Below are 13537 nucleotides of genomic sequence, written 5' to 3' on the forward strand. Positions count from 1 at the left end.
ACACCCGAGTGTGATACCCCTCCCTCCTGTGGCATACACTGGCGGAGTGTTTGCACATGTGTGCAATAGTGCGGGTGTGCATGTGTGCACATATTCACACCCGAGTGTGATACCCCTCCCTCCTGTGGCATACACTGGCAGAGTGTTTGCACATGTGTGCAATAGTGCGGGTGTGCATGTGTGCACATATTCACACCCGAGTGTGATACCCCTCCCTCCTGTGGCATACACTGGCGGAGTGTTTACACATGTGACATGAGCATTATCATTTGTTTTGTTTCTTTTGAGTTTTTCTCCGTCCTTTGCGCCTGCCCAACCATCATCGGGAGTTTCATGCAAAGGGGAGAGGAGACAGAGGGGAGCCATGAAGTGGGAAGATGTTGTTCTTTTTTTATTTTTGAGACAGATTTTCACTCTTGTTGCTCAGGCTGGAGCACAGTGGCGTGATCTCAGCTCACCACAACCTCCACCTCCTAAGTTGAAGCGATCGATTCTCCCGCTTCAGCCTCCCAAGTAGCTGGGATGACAGGCATGTGCCACTATGCCCAGCTAATTTTATAGTTTTAGTAGAGATGTGGTTTCTCCATGTTGGTCAGGCTGGTCTCGAATTCCTGACCTCAGGTGATCCGCCCACCTCAGCCTCCCCAGGTGCTGGGATTCCAAGCGTGAGCCACTGCGCCTGGCCGAGTGTTGCTCTTTGATGCCTGAATTTGGAGGACTTTTTCTCCTTGGCAGTGAGGGCATCAGATGGAAGGAAGTCGCATACTTTCATCTACTTGCATGTTAGGTCATCCTGAGGAATCGTGATTGTGGTGGTGTTTCCATGTGGGAAGGATGACGGCCAGTAGTTCTTATAAGGGACAGCACGGTCCTGACTCTCTGCTTTCTGCCTTCCTGGGAGATAGGATAGTGCAGCAGCTGTGAGTGTAGGCCTTGGAGTTCAGCTGAGCCAGTGGAATTCCACCTCTGTGTCTTTTAGCCCTGCAACATTGGTGGGGCCAGGTAATGTCTAAGCCACAGTCCTCCCCTCTGAAACGTTACCCCAATGATAGTGCCCACCTTGCAGGTTGTGTTTTAGAATCACAGGACATGATGTTTATAAAGTCTGGGGTACGTGCTAAGTGCGAGTGGTAGCTTTTTAAACCAGTAGAACTGTTACCTTTCCTGCCGGAAATGGATATTTCTTATCTTTGAATTAATCATTTCTTTAGCTCTTTGGATTTGTCTGACAGTAAAGAGAGAAGACAGGATGGGCCTCATTCCGAGCCCCACAGTGAAGAGTTTACAAGTGTCAGACACAGTCAAACTTGTTTGAACCTTTCAAGGCTGAATGATGGCTTGCAAGTTTCAAGGGTTTCTGGAGGAGACCACCTGCTCCCCTGGCCTTTGCCCCCTCTGCCTTGGGTCCTTGCCCTCTCCTTGGCATCTCTGCTTGGGTCTCCTAAGAGGAATGAGGAGACCCACCTTGCTTCCTCCTTGCTGGAGAAGGCCAGCGGATCAGGGTTTCCTTGTATTTTTCTGCCCTCTGGGCACACGTGCAGCCATATGGGCCATAGGGCTGACCAAGCAGTAGGGCTGGCAGGGAAGAATAGAAGGTGCAGCTTTGAGGAGGAAAAGGATTCAGTTTCCTCTGCCTGTTTGGCCGCCCCCTGGTTTGGTTTTGTCTGTACTTATCACCTTGACCATACTTGCCTTATTTGAATTTCATCTGTCTTATAAAGTCACCTAAAAGTGCCGGGTGCTGTGGTTCATGCCTGTAATCCCAGCACTTTGGGAGGCGAGTGGATCACTTGAGGTCAGGAGTTCAAGACCAGCCTGGCAAACATGGTAAAACCTTGTCTCTACTAAAAATAAAAAATTAGCTGAGTGTGGTGGCAGGTGCCTGTAGTCCCAGCTATCCAGGAGAATCACTTGAACCCAAGAGGCAGAGGTTGCAGTGAGCCGAGATCGTGCTACTGCACTCCAGCCTGGGTGACAGTAATAGTTCATCTCAAAACAAAAAAAAAAAAAATAAGTTTTTTCTTAACCCACTTTGCTTTCAGAATTAGACTTATGTTAATCCAGTGGTTGTCAACCAGAAGGTGGTTTTGATTCCCAGTGGTTATTTGTAAACATTTGATGTTGGTATCAGCTGGTTGGGGGTTTCCAACTGGCATCCAGTAGGTAGAGACCTGATTTGCTGTTAAATATTCTATAACACACAGGCCAGCTCCTCACTGGAAAGAATTATCTGGTCCTGGGCCTGGTACGGTGGCTCACGCCTGTAATCCCAGCACTTTGGGAGGCCCAGGTGGGTGGATCACTTGTTGCTAGGAGTTCGAGACCAGCCTAACCAACATGGTGAAACCCCATCGCTACTAAAAAAAAAAAAAAAAACTCAAAAAGTAGCTAGGAGTGGTGGTATGTGCCTGTTATCCCAACTGCTTGGAAGGCTGAGGCAAGAGAATCACTTGAACTGGGAGGTAGAGGCTGCAGTGAGCCGAGATTGAGCCACTGCACTCCAGCCTGGGTGATGGAGTAAGACTTGGTCTCAAAAAAAAAAAAAATTATCCCGCCCTAAATACTAAAGCTGTTGAGATTGAGAAATGCTATCTCAAGCAATAATGTCAGTGGAATCACAAGTCTGAAGTGCCAGTTATATATTTTTTGACCAATACTAAACTGAAAATAATGTTCCTTTAGGCACCCTCTGATGTCACCTAAATACACAGTTATCAGAGATGGGTGTGCTGCCCTTTGGGAAATGCGTCTCTTCCCAATCTACCCCATGGATTATGAGAGAACTTCCAGGGTGTGTTTTTAAAATGATGGTCCTTCTCTTCCTCATCATCCTTCCCCAAAAGGAAAGCCTGTTACACTTAGGAAAACCCATGGGCAGCCGTCTGTGTCCCGAACTCTAGAAGCCACATCTCCCGGGAGTGGAACAACTGTACCCCTCGATGGCTCTGTGTTTGGCCTTCCTGTACCCTTCACCCTGGACACCACCCCATCAGCCCTTCAAAACCCACATGGGAAAGAGCAGTCAGGGACCAGTGGCTTTGGCCAGCACCTGAGGTTGCCAGCAGCCCGTTAACACAGTGACTGCTCTTGAAGCCCTGTCTGTTAGCCCAGGGCACATGAGCCTCCACCTGCAGCCAGCAGTGGCACGAGGTAGGCCCTGAGCATTTGTGCAGTGCCATTGGGAAAAGGCTTCAATTTGTCTGCAAACAGGGCTGCATCAGTCTCATTTGGTTCCCTGTCTTTGGGGAGCCTGGGAATATTGTTGTCTTTCCCCAAGTTCTGATTTCCCATGTTAAAGAAATGCTGGAACCCAACCAAAGTACAAATTTTTTTTGTGACTGTTGGCACAAGCCTGTGGCCAGATCTGACTTTGTGCTGGGCCTCAGCCCATTGTGGGGTGAATGATGGGATCCTGTTCAGCTGCCTGCAGGCAGGTCAGACAAGGGGGTCAGGTCCCTTTCTGGCAGGAAGTAGTGCCTCAAATGTTACCCATATGCCATGAGCAAGATGGCAGATGTGGCCAAGCTTGGAAGAATCAACTCTGCAGAGGTTAGGTGACAGATGTGCCCTGAGCCCTGGGTCACTTCCCACTTTCTCCCTTCAGTGCACTTGGCTTCTAAGGACGGCATTGCCTGCTCCATCCTTGAGCCCAGCTGCCACAGGTGAGCCTGCCTATTGGATTTCACTGAGAGCTGTGTCTTGCATGATGCATCAGCTGCTTTGCTTACCCAAGACCTGGCCTGCATTATTAGAACATGCAGGGGTCCTTTCCTTCACCCATCTCTCTCTCCCGCGTACGAATTGCAGCGGTCCTCGGCCATCGCTTGGTTAATCTGTCTCTGTGCAGCTGTTCTGAGTTGGGGGAGCTGGATTGATTGGCTGCTGAGAACTCCTCTAATGCTCTTTGCCATTAGCACGGCAGAGCTTGGCATCTGTTGGCATCAGCAGGACTCTCTGCTTAACGGTCAGATTAATAGAATGAGGAAGCCGAGGAAGGTTTAAATCTCTGGTGTCGGCTTCCCCCTCAGCAGGCTGCCCTTGGGAGGCACCAAGGAAGCCCTGACTCGCATTGGTGAATGCTTCTCTGGTCTCCACGTGGTGATCACCCAGGTGACCTAGAAATGAAAGACAGAAACCACCACGGCATGTGCGTACCTATGCAGCAATCCTGCAAGACCTGCACATGTACCCCAGAACTTAAAGTACGATTAAAAAAAATTTAAAACAATGAAAGAAAAAAAAGGAGTTCAGTGAGTGGTGCAGTGGCATTATCCTTATCCCTGTTCTTGCTAACATTTACCATTTGCCAAGAACTGACTTCTCCCATTTTATCTGCAAATGCCATAGTTACACAGCTGTTTGTATAATACCCGATTTCGAATGAAGTACGTAAGGGTCAGAGAGGCTAAGTAACTTGCCCAGGGTCACACAGGAAGCAGTCAGCATTGATGGGCATTCGATTCAGAGTTTTATAACATCAGAGTCTTATCTTCTCAACTGCTTTCCTATTTTGCAAGAATATAAAGTTGCCTTGACTAAGTAGAAAGATTTGCTAATGCTCAGGCAATGCTGGAGAAATGGGCTTGGTATATGCAATCCAACATCCATAGACAGACGGACAGTTATAGTGCTTAGCACAACTATCCACAGATATACTTAGATATATGGGTAGAGAGATGCATGATGGGTAGATACATAGAAAGATGTAGTACTTTGCACAGAGAGTTATCTTTTGACAGTTTGGCAGAGGGCTTGGGGGTAAAAATGGCTTAAGCAATGGACCCAAACGAAAATTTATTTTAAAAGAGCAAAAGTGAAACACATCCCTGTGCATCAACAGTGTTTTGATAAATTTGAATACTTATTACCTGATTCTCTCGTTCTCATCCATCCCCAAGACAGTTGATCATTTCTGAATCTGCTTGGATTGGCACAGTCTCTTGTCATTTAATATTAGCTTTTGTGCTTCCTCCTTTCCCCACTTCCCCAACCCTCAACAGGCTCTCTGTCAATTAGCTAATGGCCTCTACTCAAACCCTGAGATACCTTGGGAGTTGTGATAAAGGGCCTCTTTTGCAGAGTGAAGATTGGTCAATCTGGGTATTTGTGAAGTCGGCTGGAGTTAGAGGGGAGCAGGTCTTCGTTTATCCTGAGATCCCTCTCAGGATCTGAAGATCAAGGGCATCAGGAGGGAAACTCCCCGCTTCTCAATTTTTAAAACCAACCAGATACTTGGATTTCTTTGATCAGCTAACTGGGGGTAGAGGGAAGGGAATGACATTCACATTATTTAAAGATGACGCTGGGCCGTGAGGGTTGTGAACAAAGCTCTTGTAGAAAATGAGTGGTGGCTGTGAATGGAAGTTAATACTTAAAACATTTTATCTGTGTAAAGGCGTTCATCTATTTCCTTATTCCATAAATCGCTATTGGGCCATGTGGAGGCCAAGCCTTGTGCTAAATACCAAGGATATAGTAGAGAGGAAAACAGAATATTCCTTGCCCAGAAAGCATCCGTTCTAAGAGAGTCAGATGAAAAAGGTACAAATAGATAGTAAATGCATTGGCAATTTGAGATAGTAATAAGTGGATGGAAATAAGACAAGCATGTTTGTAAGAGAGTGACTGTCTGGGCTGGTGGTGGTTATAAAATCTTTCAGGTAGGGGGATCTGAGCTGGAGAGGTGAGGTTCCAGTTTCTGGGCCCAGGAGGTGAGATGTGCTAAAAAGCGTGCAGTTAAGAGTTGACCTTGCAAGAAGACCACAATGACAGTTCTGAATTTTTGGCATAGTATGTCTGAGTTCCTATAAAAATAATGCCAGATTTCCTCAGATTCAATTAAGGCGTTCGCTCCCTCAATGCTTTTGTGTCGTTATAATGTCAAGATGAATAAAGAATTACTTTATCAGGCAGGGGAGACGGAAAAGGACTAAGGAGGTAGGAGAGAAGAAGAGGGACTTACATTCAGGGCTGTCCTGTCAAACTGATACTGATGTGAGAGCATTCGGCGGGCTGAAAGAACTTTAGATCTTAACGACATTATGCTGAGCTGGGGGCTGATGTCTGAAATTTGGCTAATAATTAGCTGACTGATGTTCAGCTGAACTTAAACTTCAGTATAAACCAGTAGTTCTCAACTAGGTCAATTATGACTGCCAAGGAGACATTTGGCAATGACTTGAGACTTGTTTTCCTTTTTTTTTTTTTTTTCTTTGAGACAGAGTCTCGCTCTGTCGCCAGGCTGGAGTGCAGTGGCACAGTCTCGGCTCACTGCAACCTCTGACTCTCAGGTTCAAGCAATTCTCCTGCCTCAGCCTCCCAAGTAGCTGGGATTACAGGCACATGCCACCACGCCCAGCTAATTTTTGTATTTTTAGTGGAGATGGGGTTTTATCATGTTGACTAGGGTAGTCTTGATCTCCTGATCTTAGGTGATCCACCTGCCTCAGCCTCCCAAAGTGCTGGGATTATAGGCGTGAGCCACTATGCCCTGCCATTTTTTTTTTTTTTTTTTTGAGACAGTCTTGCTCTGCCATTCTGTTGCCCAGGCTGGAGTGCAGTGACTCTATCTCAGCTTACTGCAGCTTCAACCTCCTGGACTTACACAATTCTCGCACCTCAGCCTCCCAAGTAGGTAAGACTACAGGTGCATGCTAATTTTTGTATTTTTTGTAGAGGTGGGATTTTGCTCTGTTGCCCAGGCTGGTCTTGAACTTCTGGACTCAAGCAGTCTGTATGCCTCAGCCTCTCAAAGTGCTGGAATTACAGGTGTGAGCCACTGTACCTGGCCCAACATTTTTGACTCATTATTTTGGAGCGAAGGATACTACTGGCATCTTGTAGGTAGAGATCAGGGATGCTGCTAAACATCCTATAATACATAGGAAAGCACCCCCTAACTCTAAAAAAGCCTCAAATGTTAATATTAGTAAGGTCAGAGAAACCCTGGAGTTAACCCCGTTTGTTCTGAGGACAGTTTATTTAACAAAGACAGTTCCAGCCTCACAACTGTGATTTTCCTTGTTTGTTCTTTTGTTTATGTTCAAACATTACCCGGTCCAGTTTAAGGTCCGACTTTCGCCAGCTGTAGGCTGAGATGCTAACACATTCATCATCTTTTTTTTTTTTTTTTTTTTTTTTTTTGAGTTGGAGTCTTGCTCTGTCATCCAGGCTGGAGTGTAATGGCACAGTCTCGGCTCACCACAGTCTCTGCCTCCCAGGTTAAAGCAGTTCTCCTGCCTCAGCCTCCTGAGTAGCTGGGGTTACAGGCACGCACCACCACACCCAGCTGATTTTTGTATTTTTAGTAGAGGTGGGGTTTCACCATGTTGGTCAGGCTGGTCTCGAACCCCTGACCTCGTGATCTGCCCATCTCAGCCTCCCAGAGTGCTGGGGTTACAGGTGTGAGCCACCGTGCCTGGCCGATACATTGATCTTCTAATGTGTCCAGGCCTGCACTGACAGTGACTGACTCTAGGTACACAGTGACCCACGAAACAAAGGAACATGTGCATCCTGTATGTAAAAACCAGATCCTGTTGGATCATTATAGGAGGAGAAACCTCATCAGAAGAGAAGAAACGGTTTCCTGAGAGATTTATGGCTTAATAATGCAGAGAATGTGCAGAGTTAAAAAAACTTTTTTTTTTTTTCCCTAATCCATCTACTTGGCTGGGGGTGGGAAAGGGGTTTGCCAACGTTGCTGGACTGATGGGGGAAGACCTTTCAAATATCTTGATCTTTAGGTCTGATTCTTCTTCAAGTGATAGACCACAGGCTGGTTTGTACAAACTTTTTTCTTGTGAAGCTCTTCCCCACTCCGAGATTAAAGCAATTGCTGTCTCTGCTCTTCCAGCTCTGGGCTTCGCTTAACCTTTTCCTCCACATAGAGTGGTTTTTGGAGTAATCAGGGAGCTTCTGAATGGCTCTTACCTGAGTCTCCAGCCCATTAATTCTTACAGTGCCCAGCATCTGTTGAGAGGATGGTGAGACTAAATTGCTTCTCAGCCCATCTGTCTTCTCCCTCCCTCCCCATCAGCCGCCTTGTGGGAGAAGAACCTCTCTGGGGCAGAGAGAGCTAGTTTGGGGAGAGACCAGATTGCTTTACCAAAGTCTTCCGTTGGCTCTGATTTGCTGCCCTGGTGGGGCAGGGAGGTGAACAGTCAGACCACTCCCTGGGGCAAGACATGGCTCAGCGGACAGGGAGTCTGGACTCGGACCACGGAGTCATTCTCAGGGAGGATCTCCGGTCCCCTGACCACAGGATACTTTCTGGTCTGTATGACTCAGGGCGAATGACGTGACGCAACATTCTGCAAATAGCCAGCAAGTTTCCCAGAGTTGCAGCCGCGTGCACCATTTCAAAAAATAGATTGTGTTGAGATCACCGTTCCTCTGTCCTGGTTGGGAGTGGCGCATGTGTCCAGGCCTGTGTTGACAATGACTCTGGGTGCATAGTGACCCAGGATACGCAGGAGCACGTGCATCATGTGTGTAAAAACTCAGTCCTGTCTGATCAGTATAAGAGAAGAAACCTCATCAGAAGAGATGGCTTCCTGAGAGCTTGGTGGCGTACTAGGGCAGAGAATGTGCAGAGCTGGCCGTTCTCTTCGCCCAAGACGTTGAATTTTGTAATTTAAGCCCTTAATTCAGAACACTTAAAATGATCGCTCTTGTCAATAATGATTGCATACACTGAGTAGATGTTTCATTGAGATGGGAACTGTATATTGGACGTGTATTTAGCACTTTTATCTAACCTGAAGGAAGCATTTATACTGCCTGTGAGACACACTTCTAAGTTTAATTCTTTACATGGATTTGCTCCTTTGCATTTTACAACTGTCTCATATGGGAGATATCACTGTCCTCCCCGTTTTACAGATGAGAAACTGAGTCTCAACCAGGTGAAGTTACTTGCCCAACAGGTAGCAAAGGCAGCAAGATTTGAAGCTAGCAGTTTGGCTTTCATTTATTGGGAAATAACCCTGGGAGATACTAACCTTAACCCCATTTTACAGAGGAGCCTGCTGAAGCCAGAGAGACCAAGTTTCCTTTTAAAAGCTGTACAGTCAGTAAGTGATAGAACCTGAACTCTAGAGCCAGGTGACGTGAAAACACTGTCTCCTTCCCTGCTATGTTGCTAAGATAGACATAGAGAGCAGTAAGATACGGAAAGAGATTAGATAGAGATTCGATACAGACAGATTTGACACAAAGAATTGACATAGAGGTTCAGTATCTATTAATACAGAGCTTTGATATTTATTAGATATGGATATAGATTACATCTAGATTGCTATAGATCACTCACTTGGCAATCCAAAGCACATGGGCTTGGAAACCTCTGTCCACACAGAGTGGATTCTGGGACGAGTAGCTGAGGCCCCAGGCTGTGGCAGGGTTTGCCCTGCAGATGGTGAGCACAGCAGCAGCACCTCGGGGAGGCAATGCTCACATTTCCCTTCCAGCACACGCACCTCCTCTCGGGGCACCCCTCACCACTGTTCACTTCAAGCGCTGAGGCAGAAACCCGCGGTGCTGCCGTTGAGCGACAAGGCCATGTGGCTGGTTTTGCATTGACTTGCAAGCCGGAGGCTCAGCGAGGAGGCATCACTAACATTTGGCATAAATAGCATACCCACCAAGGTCTTTGAAGCTGAGGCGATCTTCTCCATGGGGTTTTGTGGCAGGGCTGTGCCGACCGCGGTGCTTAAAAGAGAAGATTCCGATGCTAGAATGTTCAGGCTGGGTTTTCAGGTTCTAGTTAATGGGATCATTCAATGAAGAAAATCGCTTTCACAAAAAGTAGCAGGAGGGAGGTCCAGGTGTAAGGGATGTAAAAATCCATAAACAAGGTCCAAACTTGGGGAACAGGAGAGCTGGAAGGGTGATGGCAGGTTTTCTGTGTGCCTGGGATGTCGTTCAACACTTTATATGAATGATCGCATTTCTTCATAACAGCAGCCCTTTGGGGGCAAGTTGCGCCATTCCCCTCCTTTGTAAGTGAAGGTGCTGAGGCATGGAGAGGTCTTAGTACCTGATCCAAGACCACAGGGTTTCAGAGTGGCATTGAGCAGGCCCACGCACAGGCCTCCCTCTTCTGCAGTGCTGGGTGTGACTCCCACACCTTAGGGCCTACTGGATTCTGCCTTTATACTTGCCATGGAAGGAAACCAGGAACCCAGAGCTTCTGAACACATTGCCCAGTTGCTCAGAATCTTAGTAGCAAACCAGGATTCCTCTGCTGCTTAGGGGCCATGGGAGGTGGAGTCTGCGCAGAAGATCCACAGCCCCACACGTCCTCTTTGTGCCTCCTCCTGCTATCTCCATGTTGGGCGTTAGCAAGATGTTGGGTGTCTTCTGACCTCCACCCCTCTCCTTTCTTCTCTGGGCCTCCAGAGGTTGACCCTGATGGGCTTCATCAGCAAGGACTTCTCTTTGCTTTGGCCAAGGAGATGAACTGGTAGGAGATAGGAGGTGAGAGGAGATGAGATGAGGGTTTTCATGGGTTGGCCATGTCCTCCTAACAGGGTCATAGCTGCTGTGGGGCTGCCCCCTCCCCCTTGGCTGCATCTACTCTCTCCATGGTCCAAGAACACCACCCACACCCCTTCAGGCCCCAGGGTGGTGACAGCTCCTGGCTGTGGTCAGCCCTGGTGCATAGCACCTCCCTTGTTAGTTTCCCTTATAAAGAATCTCTTTGTCAAGTCTCCTCAGTTTGGAGAGTAGCATCTCTTTCCCTCAGGGACCCTAACCAAGCCCTCCCTCGCTGGCTCAGCACTGCCAGTGGGACTTGGCATGGGGAGTCACTGTCATTTTGTGTCATGTTTTAATTAAAGTAGGGGTCTTCAAATGGAGGAGAGGTCCCAGAATAGAGACGATGGGACAGTGAAGCTCTTCAAACTGAATGCTCAATTGTTGGTTGTATGAGAGCTTTTTTTTTAAGAGAGAAGATCATAGCTTTCATTCTATTTGTAAAAACTGTCCCCTCAAACTGAGCCAAAAATAAACGTTCTAAACACCCTCATGCTAAATAAAGCACCAAAGGAGCCACATGTGTGAGAAGAGATGCCCCAGGCAGGGGTCAGTTTGCTTGGAGTACTGTCTTTCATTCGTGTTCTTCTGACTGTCCCAAGGTGGTAAAGGCACTTTTCATTGGGGAGGGACTGAAGTCTAGGGCATTGTGCTGGGAGAGGCGGGGGACAGGCCTTTAGCTCCCTCCTATAGCCCCCAGGGCAGGCAGACAGACAGAAGACAGGTTATTTCTGCCTGCAAGCAAGGCCTTCACAAAATCACCTTTTCTGGTTCTTGGTCACACCTCCAGGAAGTATGAACTGTCCTAGTATTTGAATCTGATGTCCCAGAAATGCCACCACTTCTGCTTGGTGCCAGCGTATGTTGAATCCCAACGTAGCTGCTTCTCCAGATGAGGTTGTCCTGCAGGAGCGAGCGGCAGTGGGTCAGCTCTGGCTCCACCCTCAATGTGATGTTCCCTGCTGCCTTCAACTGCCTTTCTGAAAAAGAGCATCTTATTAATAATAATCCTGTTCTCATTTTCTTCTGGGAACTGTGGCTCATTTTTCCACTGAACAAAAAAGACCTAGGTGGAAAAATTGAAGTGAGTGTGGTACAGGTGCCAGATGGGTGGGGTCGAGGACAGAAATGTAGTTTTACTGTCCTGAGAAGGAAAAAGCCAGCTCAATGCCAGAAGAAGGAACATCCAGCTATAAAAGGGGCTTTAAGAGAGTTCTTGGCCAGATGAACAGTCTCCACGTTACTGGCCCTGTTAGAATCGGCCACCAGTTATGGGCGCAGGAGGTGACTTTCTCACTTCCTGGCCCTGGACTCATAGTTGCGCCATGGGCCTCCTCGTGGCCATCTCTGACCTGCACATGGGTTGCCTTTGGCCTCAGAAAGATTTTTTTAATTTTTATTTTTAGAGAGGGGAAGAGTGGGGTTGGAAGATTTTTGAAACCCTAGTGACTAAAACCACTCTGAGCCTCTGGATGTCAATGACTAGTGACCACAAGCTGCCCCCACTTGGATGGGGCCTCAGGATGGGGTGACTTGTTCAGAGAAGTCCCCACCTGGTTTGCTGTGCTCATCCACCTCAGCGACAGTTCCCTGGGCATTGTTTGTCCCGTCCCCTGAACGGTCAGGATTCTGGATCCTCCTAGGGTCTCACCTGCAAAGTGGACAAGGGCAGTCTGGGCCTGGTCACCTCAAGGAGCCCCTTGGAGAGGTGAGAATGGGCTCACGGGGGCAGGTCACAGTCTCTGCAGCAGACCCCCTGACTCATGACTCAGCTGCTGTGAGACTTTCCACATGCCAGCCGAGATCCCTCTGTGTCTCAGTTTCTTTAAAAATGGTCAGAGTAGGCCGGGCGTGGTGGCTCACGCCTGTAATCCCAACACTTTGGGGCTGGGGGGGCGGGGCAGGTAGATCACCTGAAGTCAGGTGTTCAAGACCAGCCTGGCCAACATAGCAAAGCCCCGTCTTTACTAAAACTACTAAAATTAGCCAGGTGTGGTGGTAGGCACCTGTAATCTCAGCTACTTGGGAGGCTGCGGCAGGAAATCACTTGAACCCGAGAGATGGAGGTTGCAGTGAGCCAGGATCACACCATTCTACTCCACCATGGGTGACAGAGCGAGGCTCAGTCTCAAAAAAAAAAAAAAAAAAAGGTCAGAGTAACAACAGTAGTCACCTCCTAGACTTGTTGTGATGATCAAAAGGGTTAATGTGCATTAAGCAACACAACAGTGCCTGGCACCTAAGCACTTAGTGTTGCTTTCCTAGTCCTGGGTTCGAATCCCAACTTTTTCATTTGCTCAGTTCGTCATCTTTGAGAAAGACTTCTAGCTTCTGAGCTTCAGCTTCCCGACTAGTTAAAGCAGTCATGAGGACTGCTAAGAGGATAAGCTGAAGACACCCTCTTGTCACTTGTGAATGCAAGCTGCATCACCCCCTGCCTTTTCTCTCTTGCAGAAGAAGCAGGCTTGGTGAGCAGAGGCCCTCCGGCCTCCGTGCACTGCCTCCTGTGTCACTATACCACGGAGAGGGCAAAGACATTGACATTCTCTGCAGGGATTTGCTTTGTGACCTCTCCAGGACAGTCTTCCTGCTCTGTTTAGGTAGCTGGTTTCCTCTTTGCAAAGAGGGAAGCAGCATGAGTTGAAATATCAGGATGTTTTTGGCAGTCAGGCTAGGTGCTTGTCTCACGATCAAGCTGGGACATTTTTTGCGTACATGCAGTTCAGAGGTGACCTGTGTTATCACCTCAAGTGAAGCCCAGAACTGCCTGGATGCCAAGTGGTCAGAGTGGCAGAGGCAGAGATATACTCTAAGGAAGAAATGGGCCAACAGCCAGCCCCTTGGACCTTACCTCTGCCATTCACAGGACGGGCAAGCTCCTTTTCTAGCCTGGGATGTATTCAGACTTGGCCAGGTAATGGATCTGCCTGTGATTAGGAATCTTCAGGCTGGGCATGGTGGTTCACGCCTATATGTAATCCTAGCACTTTGCGAGGCCAAG

The 13537-nt window shown here is 47.9% G+C and overlaps 1 protein-coding gene across 1 annotated transcript in view; it reads left to right on the plus strand.

Moving 5' to 3' along the window:
- Positions 1-13537, plus strand: part of XYLT1 (xylosyltransferase 1) — a 376528-nt gene that overhangs the window by 119742 nt on the left and 243249 nt on the right. The gene's annotated exons all lie outside the window — the stretch shown is intronic.

The sequence above is a fragment of the Callithrix jacchus genome, chromosome 12 (genome assembly GCF_049354715.1).
Source record: "Callithrix jacchus isolate 240 chromosome 12, calJac240_pri, whole genome shotgun sequence".
NCBI classification, from domain to species: domain Eukaryota; kingdom Metazoa; phylum Chordata; class Mammalia; order Primates; family Cebidae; genus Callithrix; species Callithrix jacchus.